The sequence below is a fragment of the Chionomys nivalis genome, chromosome 9 (genome assembly GCF_950005125.1).
Source record: "Chionomys nivalis chromosome 9, mChiNiv1.1, whole genome shotgun sequence".
In the NCBI taxonomy this organism is placed as follows: Eukaryota; Metazoa; Chordata; class Mammalia; order Rodentia; family Cricetidae; genus Chionomys; species Chionomys nivalis.
Window position 1 is genome coordinate 17,387,550 of NC_080094.1, and position 12,747 is coordinate 17,400,296.

The window sequence follows — 12,747 nt, forward strand, 5'->3', positions numbered from 1 at the left end:
TCTCGTTTTTCCTAGCCGTGCTTAGAGCAGCAGCCAGCAGCCAGCCAGGGCTATGTGCCACGTACCATGAGCATGAGCCACGTGGCAGAAACAGGCCTGTTGAATCACAGAATGCTCGGCTTCTGCCGGCTGGTGGAGCTTGGTGTGTGGAGTATTTTTGCTTTTTACAGTCCAGCTGTCTGTAATGATTTCCTTCCCGTGGCCTTGCTCACCAAAGTGTCCCTGAGTAACTAGCTGAGTCACTGCATTCCTTGCCGTTTAGGACACTGGCCCAAGCACGGAGGACCAGTTCTTTCATGGAGGTGGGACCTTTGTGGGTTGCCGAAGAGCGTCCAGGGAAGGCAGAACAAAGAACTCCCATCTTGCAGTTGCACCCTTCCTCGGAATTATAATTTAGAAAACAAACAAAAATAAGCAGAAATTCCATTTGTTAAATCACCAGGAAATGGCCATAGCCTGAAGAATTGTTTGTCAGTAACCATCCGGCCAGTACCAAAATCAAAATGGGTGGGGCCTACTAGAAACAATGTCCATCCCTTAGTTGCAGTATGAAAGTCTGAAATCCAAATATAGAGAACTCTCCAGACACCTGGTGGGACGATCAAAGTGTTATCTCCTCTGTAATATAGGAGTCAGTTCTTGGTAAAAATCAAATATGCACCCCCCCTCCAAAAAAGAAAAAAAAGTCAGACAGTGGTGGCACATGTTTTTAATTCCAGCACTTGGGAAACAGAAAAAGGTGACTCAATATGAGTTCGAGGCCAACCTGGTCTACAGAGTGAGTTCAACGAAATCTTGTCTCAAAAAACAAAAACAGACAACAACAACAACAAAAAAATCAAATACGCACATGGCTCCCAGTGTAGACTTTCACTTCTGGGGTGGTCTCTGAGAAAGTCTGCTCAGGTCTGTAAAAATAGAGATTTTCTGTTATAGTGTTGGCCATAGGTGGGGGTTTGGAGTAGAAGGAGCTCTAGTGATTGAGCAAACAAAGAATTGTACGTGGACGTTGTTGCTTTGTCAACTTGGCACAGCTTATATTACCTGCGGTGGGACGGTCCAGCCTACCATAGGTAGCACCATTCCCTAGGTAGGGGGCCCCAAACTGTGGGGAAATCTAACCAAGCACAAGCTAGCAAATGAGCACGAATGTGTTGATTTCTTTTTGCCTTTGATTGCATGTAATATGACTGTTTGACTAGCTGCCTTGAGTTCCCCATGGTGGGTTGTAACCTGAAATTATAAGCAGGAAAAGAAAAACCTGCTTTCTCCCCTAAGATCTTTTTGTTAGGATATTTTTATCACAGCAACAGAAATGAAACTAAAACATGGGCCTTGAAATCCTGCACGGTAGTAAAAACAACCCCCACCCCCAAAACCCCATAGATTAGCTGTACCCACAGCAGCATGTGTGGGGCTTACAGTTAAAGTGGGGAAGAGAGTAAGAGAGATTTTAAAATAACGTTCCGGTTTCATTAAGGCATAATTGATGTACAGTAAACCATACACATTTAAAGTGTTCAGTCTGAGCTTTCACATGGGTATGCAAAATATTGATTAGGATAATGAATGTATTCATTGTGTCTCAAAATGGTCAGCATACACACACACATCTTGTGAGCTTTCTCCCCTAGCCCCTGAATATCTAAGATTGCATGTAAACACCACCATGCTTGCCACACACTGGTAAGTACACCTTCCGTGCCATATTTCCCAAAGCAGTTGGTATTTGCATATTTTCTTCCAGATCCATACCATTTCTGTCTCTTCTGAAATACACAGTTTCTTGGCATCTGGGAGAATGTCTTTCTATGCATGCCCAGAGTACCTGGGCCAGGAAAGGTGCTTGGAAAAGTTGGTTGAATAAATGAAAATAAATCGGAGCACAACCTCTTGTATATACTCATTCATTCAAGAAATAGTTCTTGGGTTCCTGAACATATCTGCCCATGTTCCAGATGTTGAAAATAAACAAAACAACATTCCTGCCCCAAGAGATGAATATTGGGGTTATAAGGGCCAGGAAGAAAAGTAAAGCAGAACAAAGGGAGATGACAGGGTGATGGAAATTTGGGCTTGACATCCGTGGAAGGAAATACCTTTTGGGTAGAAATTTGAAGTGAGAACACGTCTTTCTGGTGCCCAGGAGAAGACAGACTAAGTGCAAAGATCCTTCCTGTTGCAGGAACAGGAAGGAGGCTAGTGTGGCTGGCCGAGAAAGGAGGAAGGAGACATACTTGTTAGAAGAAAGAGCAGATTGCATGGGATCTAGGAACCCCTGGAATAAAGCTTTTGATTTTTACTGTGCCCAATATAGGAATGATTTAGGCTTTAGCGGGATCCCCGCGCTTGCTGTGTTGAGCACAGGCTGGAATGAAGGGGAGCCTAAGGGAAAAGCTCCTGTAGTATCCCCAGTACAGACTTCTGAAGGGAGGGCCAGCAGGCTTGCTAATGACTGAGATGGCTATGATTGGAAGCCCTGAAAGGTGGCTGCGACAGTTTGGCTGGGTCATTACAAATGCCAGACTCGACGTGAACCGTGATGATTGTGTGCTGACCATATGCAATATGTCAAGGAGCAAGTTTTAGTGTTTGACTCTGGACACGTTAAATTTGATACATTGCATACATTTACTAACTGTAATAAACTCAGACCCCCCCCCCCCCCGAGGCAGGGTCTTACTATGCAGCCCAGGCTGATCCCAAACTTTCAATCCTCCTGCTTCAGCTTCTTTGAGTGAGATTACAGCTGTGGACCATCACACACAGCTATAAATTCAGCCTTGTTTTAAACACTTAACATCAAGACGCGGTGCAGAAAGTTTTATATAAACTGCCATTTAATCCTTTCACTCACCCTATTTCTCCTAATATTTCACTGCCTTTCGTGGATGACAGATTGTGGCCAATTGATGTTAGACATAAACAGGTTTGGGATTGGGACCCAGTCAGTCTTCAGAGCTGTTTGTTAATCTGGGTTCGAAGGGTGAGGGCCACTTACGGAACAAATTTGCCACAGATGGGGTTCCGTTATAAAAAGAAGCCCGGGCCGGGCGGTGGTGGCGCACGCCTTTAATCCCAGCACTCAGGAGGCAGAGGCAGGCGGATCTCTGTGAGTTCGAGACCAGCCTGGTCTACAGAGCTAGTTCCAGGATAGGCTCCAAAAAACCACAGAGAAACCCTGTCTCGAAAAACCAAAAAAAGAAGCCCGGAACGTGAAACAGGATTTTATCCCAGACCAACAGCAGCTGCGAAAGATGAACATGATGGAAGAAGGTGTTTGAAAGCTCCAGTATCCTAATACCAGGGAAGCGGCGACCATAAATTCGTTTTGGCTGAAACCTTTGTGGTGTCAAAAAATAAAAATCTCCCTAATGTTGGTGGTTTGGAATAACTGCACTGAGGAGGTGGGGCGCATGGGTTTGGGATCCTTGCTCAGAATCCCCTCAGAAGGACCAGGCTATGGAGCACAAAGGCCGGGAACCGATAGGGTCTCAGCATCCGCCTCCTCTACCCACTTCGTCCTCCACACTGAGAACGCGGGCTGGTGGCTGGCCGGCGCATGCGCCCTGGGTAAGGCCCGCTCCCCGCGACGTCAGGGGGCTCGCGCCCGTTCCCAAAGCCCCGCCCCCTAGAGCCTGAGGCGACCTGGGCGGGGGGGGGGTTGTGGGCGGAAGGAGGGAAGGGGGAAGCGAGCCACGCCCCCAGCCGAATCGAGAGGGGCCGAGCGGAGCCGAACGTCTCCGAGCACGACCGAGATCAGCCGAGCGGTCGGGAGTCGGTTAGTGCTGCTCGTCCCCGCCACAGAAGCAGTCCGTGGCTCTGGCGTCGCCGCCGCCGCCACCGCCGCCACCGCCACCGCGGGGCCTGCGCCGGCCGGCTGCCCACCCGCCAGGGAGGGAGGCCCGCAGCGCGGGGAGAGCGGCCGGGCCGCCTGTGCCGCCGTCGCCAGGTGAGCGCCCGCCGAGGCCCGTAGTCCCCGTAGCTGTCAGTCCCCCGTGTCTGTGCGTCTCCCCGCCTGTCAGCCCCTGTGTGTTTGCGAACCCCTTCCCGCCAGGCCCGGCTCCCGCCCCGGCCCTGTCAGCCGGCCGCCAGCAACCCCCGCTCCGAGCGGCCCCGCCCCTTCCCCCTGACGCCCCGCCCTCCCCATCTGTCAGCGCCGCGCTCGCAGTGGGTTCGGCGTCCGGGAGTCCCGGGTCAAGGTGGTCGCGCGGCGCACAGTTGCCGAGCGAGCGGGAGCGGGCGGTGGAGGCCTGGCCGTGGGCGCGCGTCTCCGCACTCCGGCGGCTCGCCGCGGACGGCTGGCACCCGTGCCACTGGGGAAGACTGCGTCGGGACTCGAACCACCCAGGGGTACGGTAGAATCCTCCTGCCCCACGCGGAAACACCAGGGTTCCCGGATGCCCTGATGGGCGTGTGAGCAGAGTTTGGGACTTGTTAAACCTTGCCGGTTGGGGGGTTTATCATTCGGAGAAACCTGTTGGAAGTGACTGAGGAATGGGTGGGATGCGGGGCTTAGGTGGAAAGTGTCTGAGAGCTTGAGTCATTTTGAGTTGCATTTATGAACAGTGATTGCCTGTAGGAAACTGTTAAGTGATTCGGGTAGGGTAGGGGATTATTGAAGAGAAGGCATGTTCCTTTCTGCCTTTAGCGGTGTCTTGTCAACACATATATTTATCTAGATAGCCTAAAATGTTTATGCATGAGGTGGCCACACAGTTTCCATTTATATACGTGTTCTCATATGTTGCTATCTTGATTTTTTTGTTTGTTTTTGGTAACTTAGTATTGCCGTATTTCAAAACTAACAGAAATGTGTTCTAAAACAATTGGTAGCTTGCCGGATAATTCTCAACCGAGGAGAAAAGAGCCAAAAGCACACTTCATTAGTTGGAACAACTGATTCGGGCTTAATTTGCTTCTAAGAGACATACAGTGGAAAAATCCAGAAACAGGAGTATCAAAGAGACTTAGGAAATGAGCGAAAAGGGCCTTTGTATGTGTGCCTTCGAGAGATGGTATCAAAGTTGCTTTAAGGCACAGGGCTGCCATGTAATGATAAACATATTAACCAAGATGAGTTTGTGACCTTGCTACATCGGGGCCATTCTTGATGTGTGTAGTGATTCGTGACAGGCAAATATTGCATGGGAAGTGTAATTTTTTTTGAAAAAAAAAAAAAAAGTTCCCAGAGTTGTTTTTCCCCCCGCACTTGAAGTAAGATTTCACACTAGCTTCATCCATGACTGGGGGTGCGGTGTGTGTGTGTCTGTGTGTGCACTTGCTTGTGTGAAGCCATTTCTCTGTTTTTTCTGTCTCTGATTTATGTTTGAGGCAGAAAACTTGAATAACAAAGGCAGACTGGAAAAAGCCTCACGATCACAGAAACTCTAGTAAACTTGTTTGGCATTTACCCTTTTCAGTCTTTTGTTCCCAATTATATGTGTTTTCTTCTCTCTCTCTCTCTCTCTCTCTCTCTCTCTCTCTCTCTATCTCTCTCTCTCTCTCTCTAAAAGTGCTACGAGCCTATATGATTTTTATTGTGTACTTTTCTTTCCATCTATAAATAGGTGATGAAGAGTATGTCTTGCTTTCATGAGGAACCGTTTACCCGTTTTGGTTCCTTTAGGAAGAAATCTGAGCCGTGGGAGTTCTCTGCTTGCACCCCTCCAGGAACGTCTCTGAAAGTCAGATCACTCCCTGTGGCCTGCTGGGCTACCTGTTTCCAACCCGGCCAAATCGATCTCTGCTGTTTTTTTACAAACTTCAGTCTTACTCCAGCCTCGGTGCCTCTGTGCACACAGCTGGCCTGGATATTATAAAGTTAAGGTGGGTTTCCTTAGCTTTAGGTTTTCCCCAGCAACTCTTCAGAATTCCTGTCACCCCCGTCTTCCATTCTGTACTGTACTTATCACCACTTGTATTTATTTGTTGATTTATTGTCTGTTTTCTTTGCTATTTCACAAGCAAGCATGAGACCTTGTTTAACTGAAATACCTTCAGGGTTTTAAACAGTCCTGGCCCACTATAGGCACTTAATATTTGCCCAGTGAATAAGTTGAAGAATACTAGTTGTCCATCTATTTATAGGACATTGCTGGTAGCCTTCTAGATAGCTATATCATGAGGTGTGTAGTGATATTTTGTTTATGATCTAACAAATAAAACTTGCTGAAGATCAGAACGCAGAGCTAGTCACACTAGTTAGCCATAGAGGCCAGACAGTGGTGGCATACACCTTTAGTCCCAGCACTCAGGAGACAGAGGCAGGCAGATCTCTGCCTCTGTTTAAATTCAAGGACACCCTGGAAATTGATCCAATCTAAAAGAGAAACAGAGCTCACACAGAGGTAATCCCAGCACTTGGGATCATACACCTTTAATCCTAGCACTAAGGAGGTGGAGACAGGAACGATATGACTGGGCGGCGAGAGGAATATAAGGCAGGAGAAGACGGGAGCTCAGAGCAGTCTGAGCAAGCGGTCTGAGGCACCTGTCTGAAACAATCAGTCTGAGGAGCAGTCTGAGCAGCAATCAGTCTGAGGATGCAGTCTGAGGACAGGATCTCCCCTGTCTCAGCATTGGTAGAGGTAAGGACTTTCTAGTGGCTGGCTGCTCTGCTTTTCTGACCCTTCAGCTTTCACCCCCTGATAGTTGACTCAGAGTTTGTTTTTTTTTAAGATTTATATATTTATTATGTATACAGTGTTCTGCCTGCATATATACCTGCAGGCCAAAAGAGAGCACCAGATCTCATTATGAATGGTTGTGATGCACCATATGGTTGCGGGGAATTGAACTTAGGACCTCTGGAGGAGTAACCAGTGCTCTTAACCTCTGAGCCATCTCTCCAGCCACCGAGTTTTTATTATTAAGAACAATTAGAATTTGTGCTACTAGATGGAATAACAAATCCTTAAACTTTGCAACTTTCCTCTCCTTAACATATCTTAGAAAATTTTGTGAGGTGAGTCTTGGGATCTTAAAAAGAATGACAGTCTTAGGGGCTGGAGAGACGACTCAGCCGTTGAAAGCACTGGCTGCTCTTCTAGAGGACCAGGGTTCTATTTCTAGTGCCCACATGGGCAACTGTCTGCAACTCTAGCCAATGCCCTCCACTGGCATCTGTGGGCACCAGGAACACAAGTGATGTACAGATATACTGAAAGACAAAACATTCATATACTTAAAATAAAAGTAATACAATTAGGAAAAAGAGCTGGAGAGTTGACTCCGCAGGTGAGAGCACTTGTTGCTCTTGCAGAAAACTGAGGTTTGAGTCCCAGCACCAACATGGCAGCTTAGAACTGTCTGTAACTCCAGCCCCAGGGGAACTGACAGTTTTTTGACCTCCATGGGTACCAGGAACACATACAGTGCTCATACATACATGTAGACAAAACATTCACACACACAAAATAATAAAATCAATAAATATAAAAAAACCCTTGATTTAACTTGAATGGTTGAGAGAAGAAACATTTTTGGCAAATGTTGCTGACTTTTCCTTCTTATGCATTATCCTTTGTATCACGCTGGGAATTTTTGAGAAGCCTAAAGTGTCCCAGTTTGGTTGTTCTTAGAATAGTATAAGCCTCAAGAGCATAGTGAGCTTTTTGTGTCCTCAGATACCAAAGGTGTAATTACAGCCTCGATGTGTTTTCACTTGGGGAGTAGCTGTTTTATTTACTTACTTTCTTGGCAGTTCTGTTCTTTTCATCTCTCTCCCTATCATTTTTAGATGGCTTTGTAGGTGCTTACTTGTTTTTTAAAGTCATTTTATAATCAATCCTTGACCTTTGAGCATTTTCCATCTGCCGGGTAACCTTTGAACTATTTGAACGTGCCAGCTTCATCTTTTAGGGGAAAACAGCATCTGTAGGAAAATGTGTCATTGTGCTTTCTTTAATTTTGAAGAGTGTCTACTCTTGGGTATAAAATTTTGAGAGGTTTGAATTCCAGATAGGCTAATTTTATTTGACTGTTTGGGAAAAAAGATTTGCTGTTTTCTCTAAATGATGCCTAGAGCAATACAGCCCAGAGGCCATAGAAATCCTTTTGCTGCTATGTTCCAGATATGTAAGAACTCAGTGGTGGTGTAGTGTATATGTCCTAAGTGGAAATTTTATTCAGTTGAGGGCCTGTAGGAAATATGTTAAACTTTATTCTTATTTTTTCAATGGACATTTGTTACGAATGTATTTTGGGAAAGGTCTGTTTGCTTTTGTAGAGATTGCTTAATCCTGTTCAACTTCAGATTGCCCTCTCTTCCTCTGAGACAGGGTCTTGCTATATAGTTGAGGCTGCCCTTGAACTCAATATATAGCTTAGGATATTTTTGAGCTTGTAATCCCCCTGCCTCAGCTTCCTGTGTTTTAGGAGTAAAAACATGTAACCACCACACCTGAATTTTATTCTTTTCTCAACATATTCATACCCCAGATAATCTCACCCAAGTCTTTAGTATGCCCTAAAAAGAGACAAGTCCCTGTTTAAGCCTCCCACTTTTTTTGGCTTGAGGCTTGCATTTTTTATCTATCAGACTTTCCTATTGTCTTTGCTTGCTGCCTCAAACTTCACATGTCCACAACTTGCCTGATCTCTCCACTCCTCTCTAATGCTAATGATATAACTTGGGACCTAGAATTTTCTTTTTGTTTTTTTTGTTTTTTTTTTTTTTGTTTGTTTTTTGTTTTTTCGAGACAGGGTCTGTCTGTAGCTTTGGAGCCTGTCCTGGAACTAGCTCTTGTAGACCAGGCTGGCCTCGAACTCACAGAGATCCACCTGTCTCTGCCTCCCGAGTGCTGGGATTAAAGGCATGTGCCACCACCGCCTGGCAAGGGACCTAGAATTTGTTAAGCAAGCACCAAAACCCCCAAATTGGTCTGTCTTTCTCTCAAACTTCCACATTTATAGTCTTCGTTCTTGACCCATCCCTCTTGCCCATCCCAGAATATTTCAAATCCTTTCTTCTAGTTCCTAATCTGGTATTCTCTTCTCCCAGCTAGATGACTGTCAGAGCCTCTTAGCTGGTCTTCTAGCTTCACTCGTGCCTACTTCTACAGCAGCCAGAGGAAAAGGCAAGGGCAGACCACCTCTTTGTTGAGTGGCTACCCACTGCACGTAGAGTCACAGCTTTACTTACTTTGAGGGGCTAGCCAGCCCCCACTGTCCTCTCTAGTCCCTGCACATGGCTCATGTTTGTCAGGCTGAACACCTTCAGTTCCTCATATATTTCAAGTTCTCCTTCTTGTTTGTACATATCCTTCTTTCTGCCTGGTGCTCTTTCCAGAAAGATCCTTCCTTCTCAAGCATCTAGCCTCGGTTAAGATTTACCTTCTTTAGAATAGCAGTTGCTGATGGCCCCTTGTATAGTAGCTTCCTTCTCATTGTCCCATCTCAGTACATAGACATTTCCTGATAGGCACTTCACTAAAATCCCAAAAATTCATTTATGTTTGTTTCTTTCTTTACTGTCCCTTTCCCAATAGATTGCAAGATGTATGTGGGTGAGGACATTTTGCCCTGGTTATGGCATGGTTCTAGTGTGTAGCTCTTTGTAGGATCCTGTAGGTCAGTATTTTAAGCTCATTGAATAATGATTATAATAACTGACCTTTTGAAAGTTATTAAGTACAAGGTCTACTGCTAAGAATATTCACATATTACTCTAAATCACTGGGAAAACCTGGTAAGGTCCAATGATAACTAAGTTATTATTTCTCTTTGTATTTCGGAAATGGAGTTTAAAGTAACACAGTAGAGAAAGTAGTAGAGTTGGGATTTTTTAAAAAAGATTTATTTATTATGCATACAATGTTCTGTAAACATATATACACCAGAAGAGGCATCAGATCTCATTATAGATGGTTGTGAGCCACCATGTAGTTGCTGGGAATTGAACTCAGGACCTCTGGAAGAGCAGCCAGTGCTCTTAACCTCTGAGCCATCTCTCCAGCCCCCTAGAGTTGGGATTTTAATCCACATGATCTTTCATCCTTTCATCTTAATCATCTCTACATTTGACATGAATATAGGGGAGAATACATATGAGGAACACGAGGAATGCTGGGATCTTTATACTTAATTACTACTCATGTTGTGTTTTCAAGGATGGGAGATAAAAACTGAGAATGTTTGGGCTACAGTCTTATGTAATTCTGGGAAGTTTGTGTGTGTGTGTGTGTGCACGTGTGCGAATACACCAATACACGTGTGTTTATGTTGGTATAGAGTACAGAATTGGACTTTGGGTATCCTTTTTAATTGCTCCTTACATTTTTTTTTTTTTAAAACAGATCCTCACACTAATGGCCTGGAACTCAGTATGTGGACCAGGCTGACCTCAGCCTCATAGAGATCCACCTGCCTCTGCTTCTAGAGTGTTGGGATTAAAGATGTGCACCCCCACACCTGGCCCTTCTTTTTTTAAAAAAAAAAAAAAAGTTTTTTCAGCTGTAAATATAAAAGAAAAAAGGTAGTTCCCATGTTAGAGGGTCATTGTGAGGAGCAGAATTGCACACAAGAAAATCACAATAAGGAAGAAAGTCTTATAGTCTCACCTACAAATATGAATTTGTTGAGAATGAAAGATGCACAGTTAATAATTTTGTGTTCTTTCACTGACCCTGGTTTTGAATCATGATTTGTAATTATTCTGTGTATTTGTGATAACTTTATGTTTGGATTTAAACTTGTTTTATTTATTTATTTATTTATTTATTTATTTATTTATTTACAAACTCATCTCTGACTTTAAGATTCTTAGAGGAGAGAACTTTTTCTATTTTATTTTCCCTTTCTAGAGCATTACTCACTGGGTTTGGAGAACTGCTCAGTGGTTAAGAGCTGGCTGCTCTTCCAGAGGACCTGAGTTCTGTCCCTAGCACCCACATGGTGACTCACAGCCATCTGCTGTTACTAGTCCTTGGAGGTCTAATGCCTTCTTCTGACCTCCACCTGTACTAGGTATATAAATGGTACACATACATGCATGCAGGCAAAAACACTCATATGCATGAAATAAAATAAAAACATTAGAAAGTTACCCACCAGCATACTGTTTATTTCAGGAATGCTCCAGTTCCTCCAGGGAACTTCAAATCATCGAATGAACAGGGCCCCATTAACTGACCAGCTCAGGTATCATGAAGTTGGCAGCCCTCAGGATAGGACTCTCTGAGCATGGTTGTATTTTCTAGTGAGATTGCTTATAGGTGAGTGATAGCATAATGGCTTCCACCCTTTTTGTATACTTTTCTCGTTGTTATGACCAAATACTTGTCTAAAAGCAACTTAGGTTTAAGAAGGGACACAGTTGTTCATGGAGAGAAGGCACGGTGATACAGAGTATAGACAACTAGTCACATTGGGTCCACAGTCAGGAATCCAAGAAAGATGTATTTTGGCATAAAGTTGTTTTTCTCCATTTCTCCTTTTAATTAAATTGGGACTCTAGTTCATGTGGTGGTGTTGCATGCATTTACCAACTGCCTTCCTCTGTTGTTAATCCTTTCTGGAAAGACCCTCACAGACAGACTAAAATGTGTGCCTCATTGATAACCTGCATGTTTACTAATCTAACCAAGTTGACAATAGAAATTAATGAATAGAGAATGGAGTTGTTTGCTTAGAATAAGTGGGAAGAAGCCAAGGAAAAAAGAAACATCTTGGCAACTAATTGTGATCAGAAGGATGGAGACTGAGTTTGAAACCATGTCTGCGATTGCTAGGCAGCATCAAGATGAGAGAAGATTGATTAATTGGGACACCAGTAGCATTTATCTGCCTAATTTAGGGAACAAAGAAGGCATATGGTTGGACTGAGCCAGAGTTGGCATTTGCTAAGGGTGAGTGGCAGAAGGACAGTGAAGCAGGTGGCACTAAGGGTATTGGTCAGAAAGTGATTAACATGACAGATGGGGTGTCAAGGCTACATGGCAAGGAGAAAGGACTAGAGGTGTTGATGAAGTCAAGGGATGAGTGTTTGGAGTGACGAATAATACAGGATGTGGTTAGAGTGACATGGACATGGGAGATTTCAGAGCTGAAGTGAATCAGTGGGCACGACAGATGCCCCTGTTTTGTAAAAGACATGAACCATTGAAGTGAACTCAGTGAAGATGGCTGATGCCAAGGAGCTTAAATAACTGAGCAGCTGAAGTGTTGCTTTAGTTGTCTGTAAGGCTAGAGAAGCCATTAGAAGGATGGCAGCATGTATGGAACTGAGAGAAGGAAGAGCTAGGTCTTCAGGAAGTGAGGTGAAGTAGAGGTCCCAGTAGTGGAAGAGGCAAGAGCTGTTAAAACCAGTATGTAGGAGCCTCAGCTTACTAGTGGATTCTGTTCAAAGGAGGGTGTTAAAAATCTGACCTAGAAGATGTAAAGTCTCTGGGAGAAGTCAGTTTTGACCCAGTTCATTGTAATTCAAATGGTCTGCCCTGGTGACATGCACTGTTGTGTTTCTAGAATGTATATAAAAACTATGTTAAAAGTAAGAGATACATCTAGGTGGTGGTGGCACATACTTTTAATTCCAGCACTTAGAAGTCAGAGCCAGGTGGATCTTTGTGAGTTCGAGGCCAGCCTGGTTTACAAAGCAAGTAGACAGGACAGCCAGAGCTACACAGAGAAAACCTGTCTTGAAAAAAAACAAACAAAATCAGAGAGACAGAGAGAGACAGAGAGACGGGGGCACACACACACACCAGACTCTATCATAGGTCCAGGGGACTATCTGGAGGAGAGGAA

General features: G+C 44.6%; 1 protein-coding gene across 9 annotated transcripts in view; it reads left to right on the plus strand.

Annotated features, from left to right (window-relative positions):
• The first annotated feature begins 3,765 nt into the window (after positions 1 to 3,765).
• The window catches only part of Zhx3 (zinc fingers and homeoboxes 3), a 120,286-nt gene continuing 111,304 nt past the window's right edge, over positions 3,766 to 12,747 (plus strand). For 6 of the 9 annotated variants that reach the window (XR_009057719.1, XR_009057718.1, XR_009057720.1 and 3 more), the window contains exon 1: positions 3,766 to 3,952. The gene's annotated coding sequence lies outside the window, so the exon portion shown is untranslated. Of the gene's footprint in view, positions 3,953 to 4,176; positions 4,354 to 5,570; positions 5,830 to 12,747 lie in introns of those variants that run through there. The other 3 variants (XM_057780689.1, XM_057780690.1, XM_057780684.1) reach the window with 3 other exon arrangements.